Here is an 11,645-nt window from a genome sequence, read left to right on the forward strand (position 1 = left end):
CCTGGCCTTTTGATGCATTAGTACAGTTAATGCCTCTCTCTCTCTAAAAAAAAAAATAAGCCGCCTGTACTTATTCAGAGCAGGAATCCCAATTAGAGATGCACGGCACACGGCTGAATTTAGTCATGGCGCTTCATTTCACTACATCTTTCACTACAGGAGAGGCATGAATGACAGCCCCGCTAATACACATTCTGCTTTTCAAAATTATAATGTGGATGGAAATATGAGTGTGGAATTCAGAAATAACCATTTCCCTGATAGATGCGTCACAGAGGAAAAATAATACTACAAACAAACAACAACAAGGGAGAAGTCTTTAAAGTCCTGGATTTTAGCAGCACAAACGTAAGAGTTTAAGATCGAGGCTGCACTGTGTTCTATGAAACTATTTCTCTATGTTTTGTAGGGAGTTTCAGCACTTGGCTCAGCCACATTTAATGGGCCCCAACAGGCACCTAAAGGGTTAAAGGAGTCCCAGCTTCCCTCAGGCTGTCTCTAGGTCACATCAAAACCCATTACAGCCCGACTGGCCCATCATGCTCGAAAGGCCGCGAGTCTCCTTCCCCTCCCTTCTCGGCTGCGTCTGTCACCAAGTCCCCGTGAAGACCGGCGCAGACGGAGGAGGGGGAGGAGGGGAGCGACACGCGAGCCCCGGAGACGCGTCCTGTGACTGACAGCCAGGCTCATGCCCTCGCTCAGCACCGAGGCCGGCGTCCTTGCTGTCAGCGGGCTCGACGGCACAGACTGCGCCACTGCCTCGCCGACTCTGTGCGGCTGAAAAACACACACGGCGCACACAGCGGTGGGCACAGCCTGTCTCCTCGTGGATGCCGAACTCTGTCCTATAAAATAACTGAATGTGGTAAAATAATGGTAACACTGGGAAAAATGTACCACCGGATCCTTCGCCTGTATGATTTTTTAGACATGTTTCTCCAGACAAATCTATTTTCCTCCATTCAAGAAAACAAGTTCTTAACCTATTGCAGAAAGGCATTCCCTGGAGCTGCCAACCAATTTCAAATTTCACTGCTTAACGGTGACACAAACACTTTGCTAATGGTCTGATTAATCAATTAAAAATGATTATTATCTCCACTGAAAAGAGTCCAAGGGTGCAGCACTGACCACCCCCGCACTGAGAAATTCCTGACATCCTCCAGTCTGAATACCTTACAGCAGGAGCCACAAAGCCTTCAGTACAACGGTCCCTGGCGTGTTGAGCACACAGCCTCTACCACTCTCGACGCTGCTCCATGTTCAGAAAAGCAAACACTGCATGCAAGAATGTTTTCCCAGCGCCGCCTGCTTTCACAATAACTGGCGACTATTGTTTTTCAAAGCTTTGCTCACTCGTGTTCCCTATTTGAATAACATTACGCATATCCACACCGGGAGAAAAGCTGCAATGCGTTTCCTTAAAACCTTTCCAATAAAACAAAACAGCAAAAACTATTTAAGGTTCCCCATAGTGGTTATTGTGGAAGACATACAATATGAGATTCTTGCTTTTTCACTTTCCCTCCCCCTAATTTCTTGCACCCTTTTCTTGTTCTGTTCTGAAAAAGCAACACTCGCTCAGAGTGCCTGGAGATGCAATTAAGCCCCCACTGCGGCGGCAGCAGATCGGGAGTTTTCACACGGGTCACCCAAGGCCAGCCGCTCCCTTCTCCTGCAGGTTCGTTCCCCCAGAAAATAACGAGAGGGAGTGGGTGGTGATGTGTGTGCGGCTCCTACAGCACAATTAATACGCATCATATCTGGTGTATAACTGTTTTCTATTCAGATGGCGGTTAAAAATAAAAGCACAGCAAAGCGATGCCTTATTATGGTTTATATATGCAGTTATTCTCAGTTTATAGTTGGGCTAATTAACAGCAACGACATTCACCTATCAATTTAAAAGGAGGTGGATTAAATCTTTTTTTTTCCAGAGCAAATAACAATAAAAAAAACGTGCAGCACAGTATGGCTAAACCAAAGAGTCCCTCAACATCTGCTTCTCCCAGTTCAACAGCTTTTATATTGTGACTCTTGCAGACTGCTCATTATATAAAACTGAAATGTTATGTTTTTGTGATCATTATAAATAACTACTGTAACAAACAGAAAACTAGCGCATACTGGAAACAAACACAGTGGCAGCATTTACATTTATGAAAATATCTTGTTTGTTGTTCACAAATAAATCCCTAATAAGCGTAGGAAAGCAATGCCCGAGTCTGGGTGCCTAAACACGGGGTGCCCCTGTACCCCTGAGGGCATCGTCTAGAATCAGGGACGACCACACCAGCTTTGGAAGAAGTGATATAACATATGCAATGGATTCAAGTTACTCTCCAATTAAGTTATGGTGGGGAAAAATATAAATGAATAAATGAATAATGATCATTTGTTATAAAAAAAGACTGAGCTCTGATCTACACAAAATGTGACTTTTCTTTATGTAGCGTATGTGAAAATAGCCCCCCGCCCACAGCCTGGACTGACTCACGTTTTAAATTAGTTCAAACGAAAAAGCAACTTGGCTTAGTCACAACCTGAAGGCTGAATTTCTCTGGAACGATATCGATGGGAGGGTAAGAGAAACCGAGACAGACTTGTGCAACGAGCGCGACACAGTCGTGCTACTGTTACCCTGAGAGGGAGCGGCCCACACCGACTGTGTGGAAACCTCCACTTTGTTTGTAGGCAGGACTAGCAAGCGCAGTGAAAACGCGTGTGGAAACCTCCGCTTGCACAATTGATCGTTCCGCTTTGCGTGTTGTTTTTCATTCCACAGCCAGCGTGAGTGACGGCTTCAGGTTATCGACGACGTTCCTTCAATTATCTCCATTATCACAACCATGGGCAGCAGCAGCAGCAACACTAGATTATATTAAAAGCGCACGTCAATAATTATACCCCATTATCATCGATGTGTGCATGGAACAATAAACAGGAAAAGACTTCCTACGCGGACAGGCATGTTGCCCTTCCCGGCGCAGGCCTTGGAGGTAACCAGCCTGGCACCTTGAATCACGTGCTTCAGAGGAAAAGGCACTCTCTCTGCAGGTCAATACACCTTCCCTATTCTATCCCCCAGCTCTCATCTCTCTCTCATTTCCGATGGCATTTTACAAATGGCTGGCTGCTCATTATGTATTTCCAAGCATAAAATGGAATTCTCAGTAACCCCCCCACACACACACAAAATGGTTTAAAAGGTTTTGTGAATGCATATCAAGGCCGCCTAATGCCTCGTTTCCCTGTGCAGCCGGGAACGAATTGAACAATCTTCCGCTGGGGGAACTTGTCTACCTCTTTTCATACTCGGGTTGAAAGAGCGGTATGTTCTTGTCTGCGGAAATATCGCACAGTGTGAGGGCTGTAATGCCGTGACATCAGACGCAGACTGGACCTAAAGTGCATCACCGCGGTGCGAGTTTCTGCTCGAGCGCCACCAGAGCCGAGACGCTCCTGCCCGAGCGCAGCGCACAGGACCCGGTCCCAGTCACGAGGGGGACTTCCCTGTGGTTCGGAGGCCCATGGGAATGGCCAGACAGAGAGTGGGTTCAAGAGGATCTGCAATAGCCACTGGAAATATGACGATTGTTGCTATTTACCACACATCGGACATCACCTGACTTGCTCTATGTCCCATGTAAATCATTGATTGCTGATCTGCATAGCTTCCACTTTCTGCATTGCTCATTAGCGGTATAGATTAACGTGGTTCGTTAATAGACCTTGCACCAGTGCCATACAGAGATTTGAAAGTACAGAAAAACAGAAGTAAAAAACAAATACAATGGGAAGTAAAAATAAAGGGCACGGGGCTCACAAGTTTCTATGCGAATAATAAAGGCACGTCTGAGGGCTCTGACTGGGGTTCGAGTCTGTTCCATCACTGCCAAACTGGCATCAGCAGGTGTTGGGGCGTGCTCCTCTCACAGGCTCACATTACACTGTGGCTGCAAGCTAGTGAAACACATGCACCGTATTAAAAACACAGACACGAGGACAGTAAAGCCTGTGTCACAGGACACCTGTTGCAGCTGTGGACCACCTGTTCTCCAAAGAGACACAGCGTCTCACAGATGAATAGCTGAGGTTGAGAGACAAGGAGGCCGCGTCCCGTGACGAGAGGCCTGGGGCACTGATGCAGCCAAAGGAGTCTTATTGACAGTTTATGATTGTGTCCAGACTCCATCTGTGAACCTTTTTGCTGGGATTCGTACACAAAACTACACCGACACTAACTGGTTGAGGGGACGTTTACTCGCCGAAGCAGGGCCAAAGTCCTAGAAGCGTGAGGATTGCTCTCTACACCAATAATTCCTAAACCTATGGGCTTCTACTGGCTAAACTGCTCATAAAAACAACGCAATCCTAATATTAGAGCTTTCATGTCAACAAAGGATTGATCTGAAGGCTTATAGTTTTTAAATCGGTGACCTCTGTCCATACGGAATGGGCTCCATCCAGTCAGACAACTGCTCCTCACATCGAGTCCGGCCCAGCGTCTACACCGATCAAACCGTGGCTCGTTCCTGCAGCAGCTGTTCCGTCTCTGAAACCGAAGACGGTGCCGGAGAACCTCCTGCCACAGAAATCTGTGATACGAAAAAGGTGACTGGGTAATCTTTTTATGATGCTTCACATTTAAATGCCACGAGATACGACTAATTCGAGTCAGTACATTCTCCCGATGCACCAGATAAAGGTCTTTGGAAATTCAGGGGAATTCTAGACTCGCCCGATACATTATTGCATTGCTAACACCTTAAACGATGCATTCCGATACGCCTATGCATGTCTTCAGAGGAGCAACTCATCTGACAGTAGCGGTGAAGTAGTACATGTTGTGACCTGAATTTCCAGTCTTACAAGAAACAACAAAAACAAACAGATCACCATCTACAACAAGGGACTGCCACCGTTTCTCAATCAAGAGCCCGGAGCCGATCAAGGGCACATCGAAACACACCCCCGTGACTCACACAGAGCCCTGACCAAAACGAAGCCTCCACCACCCATTCGGACATTTGAAATGAGGTTAAATCAAAGAAATGTGGCTCAAGGAAGCATTGAGAATCATCATAAACATCACTAATTGTAACCACGCAGGCACAGAGTGAAGAAGATTATAAAATAGACCCTGTTTTTGCCCATGGCTGCACAGGCACAGCATTTGTGTGGGGGTTAACTCAGGTCCCTGGTAAAGGAAACTGTCTCCATGTTGTACAGGTTTCATTAGCGGGCTCAGAGGACATCACAGAAGAATAGGTGAGCCCTGCTGCATGGCTTATATCGTTTCACTTGGAACGCAATCTGGAGTCTGACGATTGAGCCGAGCAGGTTCTGTACGGGGAACGGAGAGAAATCCCTTGATCATGTGCCTACTTGTCATGCCTTTGACGGCTGGCATCATGACACAAATTAGGAAATGCAGGGGATACTTAGAGGATTTTCTCAGACTTCCCTGCAAACAGTTTCTGAAGGAGCTTAATAAACCTGTTAAATCTCATTTAGAAAGAACGCAACATCTAACAAGACAGGAGCAACAACAAACCTATGAATAGGTTACTGTTCTTCAGTTCGCAGTAAAATGGCAAATTATGAGATCTAATTCACAATCTGGAATGTCATTCATACATTAAAAACACTTCAAGGCTCCAATTATGTCAATTAATATCATTATAACATTCATATAATCAACATAGACGTAGATCGGTGTGTGAGAGAGAGAAAGAAAGCCATCATATAGATATTCACACTTTTAATTAACAGAACCGCAAAATTCTAATTTCCCCTAAACCCTTCCATGCCAGCGGTTGAATTATAATCCCTACAGATAGAGGTCTAACATCCACTGCTGTGATCATGTCTGCTCCGTTTCATGCTTGGTGCTTTGCTCACTGTAACGTATATGTAATTATCTCTCTGATAATGTCCAGACTTTTTGCTCTCAATGCCATGTGGATGAGGTCACCAGGCATCTCTGCACATTAAAAACACTGACACCTCTGCGCTCTGTTTCTCACGGGGCGAACGACTGCCTCGCTGCAAGATCACGCCGCTGCAACTGTGAAAAAGCTGAAGACGACGACGCCATCTATGGTCAGCAAGGGTGCTCTTGACGACACCCTTGACATCAGATGACGTCATGAGGCACAGACATCCGAGTCAATGCTTCAAGGCCTCCAAAGCGGCGCATGAGTTGCAGGCAACACTCTTCCGTCGGTGCACTGGATGCTTTCCCTCCCTTTCCACAGTCTTATCCAACATGCACATGCACACAAACCCTCCCTGCGCAGAACCACTGCCCAGCTGCGGAGGGCATGACGTCACACCTCCCAAGGGTGCGCACACTCACACACACGGACGTCATCGCTGCCCTCCGCGGCCGGGTTACAAGCAAGACCAGCCCCCTGCCAGTCGCCATAACAGGCTCCCTGCGCCTGAAGACACCGGTGACTTTCAGATCTCTCTGAAGCAAACCCGGGTTTCTGTTTTTTGCGGTTTGCATTTGGTCATAAACACGGAAATGAGTGAGATGTGAGATGAGAGATGACAGAGGAGAGCCTTCTTTCTGGACGGAATTGCATCCCCAGCCAGCGCAGGGTGCATGTCACAGGGTCGTTATTCACATTATTAGCTCATAAACAGCAGCAGCCCGACGTGTCTAGGTGGACTCGTTAGCTCTGCGGCTGCAAAGACCTGCAAACGGTGCACAACGAGTGAAAACACAGCTCGCACTCGCCCACATCACCCTGCTGCTCAGTGTTGTAGTTCATGATGGCATAACACCCATGAGAGTTAGATCATAATGGTGCCCGCAGACGCCATATGCGCTGTGTAACTTGGTCTGTTGTTGCTGCACTGGGTGCTTAGGTGTGCGTGTGTGTAGTTGTTCAGTAAAGTTGTGTGTGTGTGGCTTTTGTGCATTTCTTTGTCTAGTGCCACCATGCATTCAACAAGGAGAGTTGCTGTGTTTTTATTGCATTGTGTGTAGTGTGCATGGACTGTGCTGTAACGAGCCGAGCAGTAACACACACACACACACACACACACACACACACACACACGCACACACACGCTGCACCGCAATGGACACCGGCGTGCAGCCCCACGGCGCGGCGCAGGGACCCGCACAGGGACCCGCACAGGGACCCGTCCACAGCCGCCTTACCTGCGCGGAAGACACGGTGATATCGGAGGAATAAAGACGGGGATCCGAGGAAACTGGAGCTGGAAGTACCGGATTGCCGGGGACTTAACTTTTACTTCACGTCCGAAATGACACCTTTCCAGCTCACACGAGTTTACATTTCAGTCTCGCATTTCCGGGTTTCTGCTCTGTTTTGACGTGTGTTTTAGTTCATTTCGTTTTCTTTGTTTCCACCTCCGCTTTGGAGTTTCTTGTTTAAAACACCGTGAAAGTGCGCCGGACCTCCTACAGTCTCCAGGAAGAGAAATCGCTAAGGGGGAAAAAATAGACAAAAACTTACGCCAGCGACGCGAGCGCGAACGTGGCGGGTGTTTTCAGCCGGACGTTTTAGCCACAAAATGCGTAGAATGGGTTGGTGAATCGCAGACGCCGGACTACATTTCCCATGCTGCAGCGCGATGAGCAAACAGGATATCCGGTTCGCTTGACAGCGCGGTGGGAAATGATGGCACTGGCGGTGGAGGCGTGGGGGGCTTTCTGCGCTTTATTCGGGTGCCACAAAAAATGCAAATGTCTCCTTCAGTGCCGCATTTCACATGTTTCTGTATCTTGGATTTTCTCTTGCTAGACACATGCATGCGTACAGAAAACAAATGTACCCACCAGTACAAATCCTCAAAGCATATATATATATATATTCTGGATTGAGACGATAGAGCGGATTAAACTGATATTAGAGGACTGGAGTCTGTCAAACTGCCTGGGTCTGTGGTGGGTACTGACTGGGCTTTATAGTGATCTGGTTGTGGGAGTTGTTGGCTTGTGTCGATTCAACACTAGACTGCTTTGTGTTTTAAAACTTTTATAGTCGTCATGAATGCGTCATTTTATTCCCCGCAGTGATGCAGTTCAGGCCAGCTGGTTTAAACTCTGGTTGTGAAATCTGCAGCTTTTGCAATGACTGTTGTGGTGCAGTAAGGGTCTGCATTGGCATTCCCCTCCTATAAGAGGGCTTGACTCCTTTTTTAGTTAGTCTGAAAGAGGGGTTTACTTCAGAAAAACATGACTTCAATGCGTGCAGGTGAACTGTATCTCCCCCAGGCTGTAGCACCAGGGAGGCGGTTTGTTTGTCTTGGTTTGAATGCAATGCGGCAGAACAGCGCCGCCCAGCGTCTGTGTGAGAAGCTGATCTGCAGCCAGAGACACCGTCTTATCCCGGCGTGGCTCTGCTTCACAGATGGTTGCCACTAATATGTGATATGTGACAACACAGCTCTCTCTCCTCCCTCCACCGTGTGTGTCTGTGTCCTTGTTTCTCCAAGTGTGCATCTCTCCATGCTTCATGAGGATGAGGATGAAGATGATCCACTGCCGGATGAAGGCCTGCCAGAGATATTTCCATTTGTTTCAGTGAAAAGCGTCTCTTTTTCCAGTCACACCAACCAAGCTTATTTCGTCTCCCCATCTTTTCTTCCAGGTCTTTATTCATCTGTTGGGATCCATCCTGTCGCTTCTTTGGTCTGTTCTTGCAATGTGTCCGGCCCACTCTTTCAGTGTCACGGCCTTTCTTTATGCTCAGGATTCATCTATTTGTTTTTCTGTCTCTTGTTGTTCCAAGCATTCCTCTTTCCACGCTCCTTTGTGCCGTCTCCAGTTTCTGTATCATTTCTGTGTTTGGGGATCAGATTTCACAGCTATAACTGAGCACTGGTAGTAGGCATTGATCAAATCTGTTTCTCTTCAACCAGCGTATATACATAGTAATGTACACTTTCTACTGAGATGAAACTGCAACAAAACAAACCTGAATGATCGCAAAAGACTTTATTTTGAAATACAATGCTTACCCTCTCCCCATTCTTAAGCGTTACTTTATTTCTTCTTCAATACCAATAATTAGGCACTTAGTTTTAGTGTTATTGATCATACAGTGGAAGTAGTCCCAACGACTAAGCCGTCTGTATATCATAAGCCCTTTAATATCCAAATGCAAGCCCAAAAAGGAAAAGACAGACAATGTGCAGTACAGGACAGTCAAGAAGAGTCATACGTGACCAAAACATGTCACAGGCAATAACACAAAAAGCCATACGGGACTAAAAACATAATGGTCATAATGGACATATATGTAATAGAGGATAGACACAATTCATCCATAATACTGCATAGTTAGTTGCATCAAGTTCAGGCAAAATGCTTGAGCCTAGACTTCACCTAAAAAGTGTTGTTCGTGTGGGAGAAAATGCGGAGAACCGCAGACCACAAATGACAACAAAAGCCTTCAATGTGAATTTCCTCCATTCGGTTTAGAACAAAAAACACAAAATGGGTAAACATGAAAAAGACATTTGGGGGAAAAACAGGTGCAAACTTGACATTGTGCTAAATATTTTATAAAGCTGTCCCCGTGGCTCTCCGTTAGGCCGCTAAGAATCGTCAGATATCGCTCTGCACACGTACAAATAAAACGGTTTCTTCTTTAGCCTTCTAGGATACAAACAATAAGCCACCCTGGGTTTAACTGCTTGGGGCATTTTGTATCCGTGCATCAGCATTTACCAACTCTCAGGCAGGCGGCCATTTTAGCTTGAAACGTGCATCTCGAACATGATTAATTGAAGAGGACGTGTCAGGATGACTTATGTCAACAAAAGATGCAGTCACATTAGCGCCCGCCCGTACAGTGTATGCGCTATATATAGGCACCTGAAATCTGGTCAAAGCGAAGGACGCGCTTCTGCCACCTGCCAGGCCATGTGCTTCAGCAGAAGGATGCTTGGGTCCGTGCCCACTCTGAGTCACAATGAACCAGTGGGCATCGCAGGTGGGCAAGGAGCTGCAGGGTGGCAGTTCTGTGGGCACCATGCCAAGCTAACCGTCGGTAATTAAGTGATCCTTTGTTGTTACAAATTCCTCCCTTGAAAAAAGGCTTAGAAAAGGTTGTCGGGACACAGGGGTACTTTCTTGAAAATCAAATAGGAGAGACTCTTCAGTAAGGGTGTAATGAGAATATACACCCATCAGCCATAACATTATGACCAGCTGCCTAATATTGTGTAGGTCCCCCTTTTGCCGCCAAAACAGCCCTGACCCGTCGAGGCATGGACTCCACTAGACCTCTGAAGGTGTGCTGTGGTATCTGGCACCAAGACGTTAGCAGCAGATCCTTTAAGTCCTGTAAGTTGCGAGGTGGGGCCTCCATGGATCGGACTTGTTTGTCCAGCACATCCCACAGATGCTCGATTGGATGGAGATCTGGGCAATTTGGAGGCCAAGTCAACACCTCGAACTCGTGATTCATCAGACCAGGCCACCTTCTTCCATTGCTCCGCGGTCCAGTTCTGATGCTCACGTGCCCATTGTAGGCGCTTTCGGCAGTGGACAGGGGTCAGCATGATCGGACCACGTGGGCCAGCCTTCGCTCCCCACGTGCATCAGTGAGCCTTGGCTGCCCATGACCCCGTCGCCGGTTCATCGCTTTTGAGGACAAAATGTTGACTTGCTGCCTAATATATCCCACCCACTGACAGGTGCCATGATAACGAGATTATCAGTGTTATTCACTTCACCTGTCAGTGGTCATAATGTTATGGCTGATCGGTGTATACAATGGCGTCTACAGAAGAGATCTAACATCTGAAAAAAGCCACCGGGAGCAAAGACTTCTCCTTGCCAGTCTTGTCTGCACAAACACAGCAAGATCAAGAGACCTGACTGGCCGAGAGACTCACTTGAAACAGAATCGCCAAGCCCTTAATTCTGATATTTGCACTCGCCTGAACTGTCCACTCCCCGACAAGACCACAATAGCTTCCTCTTCACAATGATTCCACTATTTTTACAACTTAAGAGGATTAATACAGACCAGCCTTGACAAAAGCACGGCTCCTCAGACGAGATTAATGCAGCCATCAGGCAGGCAGCATTGGCCATAGACATGTAAGTGCTAATTTCCCCCCAGGATTGTGCTGAAAGTGGGGTTTTAATCTTCTGCAGTTTCTCCTCACGTCATCTTCTCATGTGTCGTACAATCTCTCCAGTTCTCTCTCTCTCTCTCAGCTTCCTGGAGTTGATATGCCATGTTAAGACAGCATGTGAAAATGAAGAGACTTGGAAACACATCCATTTGTAAAGCTGACATAAAAGTGTACATTTTCCTATCAGCATGGCTGTATAAATCTCAATGGATACATTAATGATTTAAAAATATGATTTAAAAATATTCCCCCTTACTATGTCTACCATGGAACTTGTTAAAGGTATCAGATTCAGGGTGTACAAAAAGTATATACCATTCTCCCTTATCCAAATAACATTTTCCATCCTAACCATCAGTCGCAGAACGTCTCAGAGGAATCATCTCAACTCCTCTCTGATAGCGCTGCTAAAAAAAACAAGGTAGATCTGCTGTACACGTCCCCTAAAGTACACTGTTAAAAGTGCATTTCTCATTTTCCTGACAATCTGTTAGTAGCTCTGCTTGGATGTT

The 11,645-nt window shown here is 46.6% G+C and overlaps 1 protein-coding gene across 1 annotated transcript in view; it reads right to left on the bottom strand.

The window, feature by feature from the left end:
• capn15 (calpain 15) overlaps positions 1-7,594 on the bottom strand; it is a 55,806-nt gene extending 48,212 nt beyond the window's left edge. Inside the window, exon 1 of the mRNA XM_066690227.1 lies at positions 7,178-7,594. The gene's annotated coding sequence lies outside the window, so the exon portion shown is untranslated. The remainder of the gene's footprint in view (positions 1-7,177) is intronic.
• Between the last annotated feature and the right edge of the window lie 4,051 nt (positions 7,595-11,645).

The sequence above is a fragment of the Amia ocellicauda genome, chromosome 17 (genome assembly GCF_036373705.1).
Source record: "Amia ocellicauda isolate fAmiCal2 chromosome 17, fAmiCal2.hap1, whole genome shotgun sequence".
NCBI classification, from domain to species: Eukaryota; Metazoa; Chordata; class Actinopteri; order Amiiformes; family Amiidae; genus Amia; species Amia ocellicauda.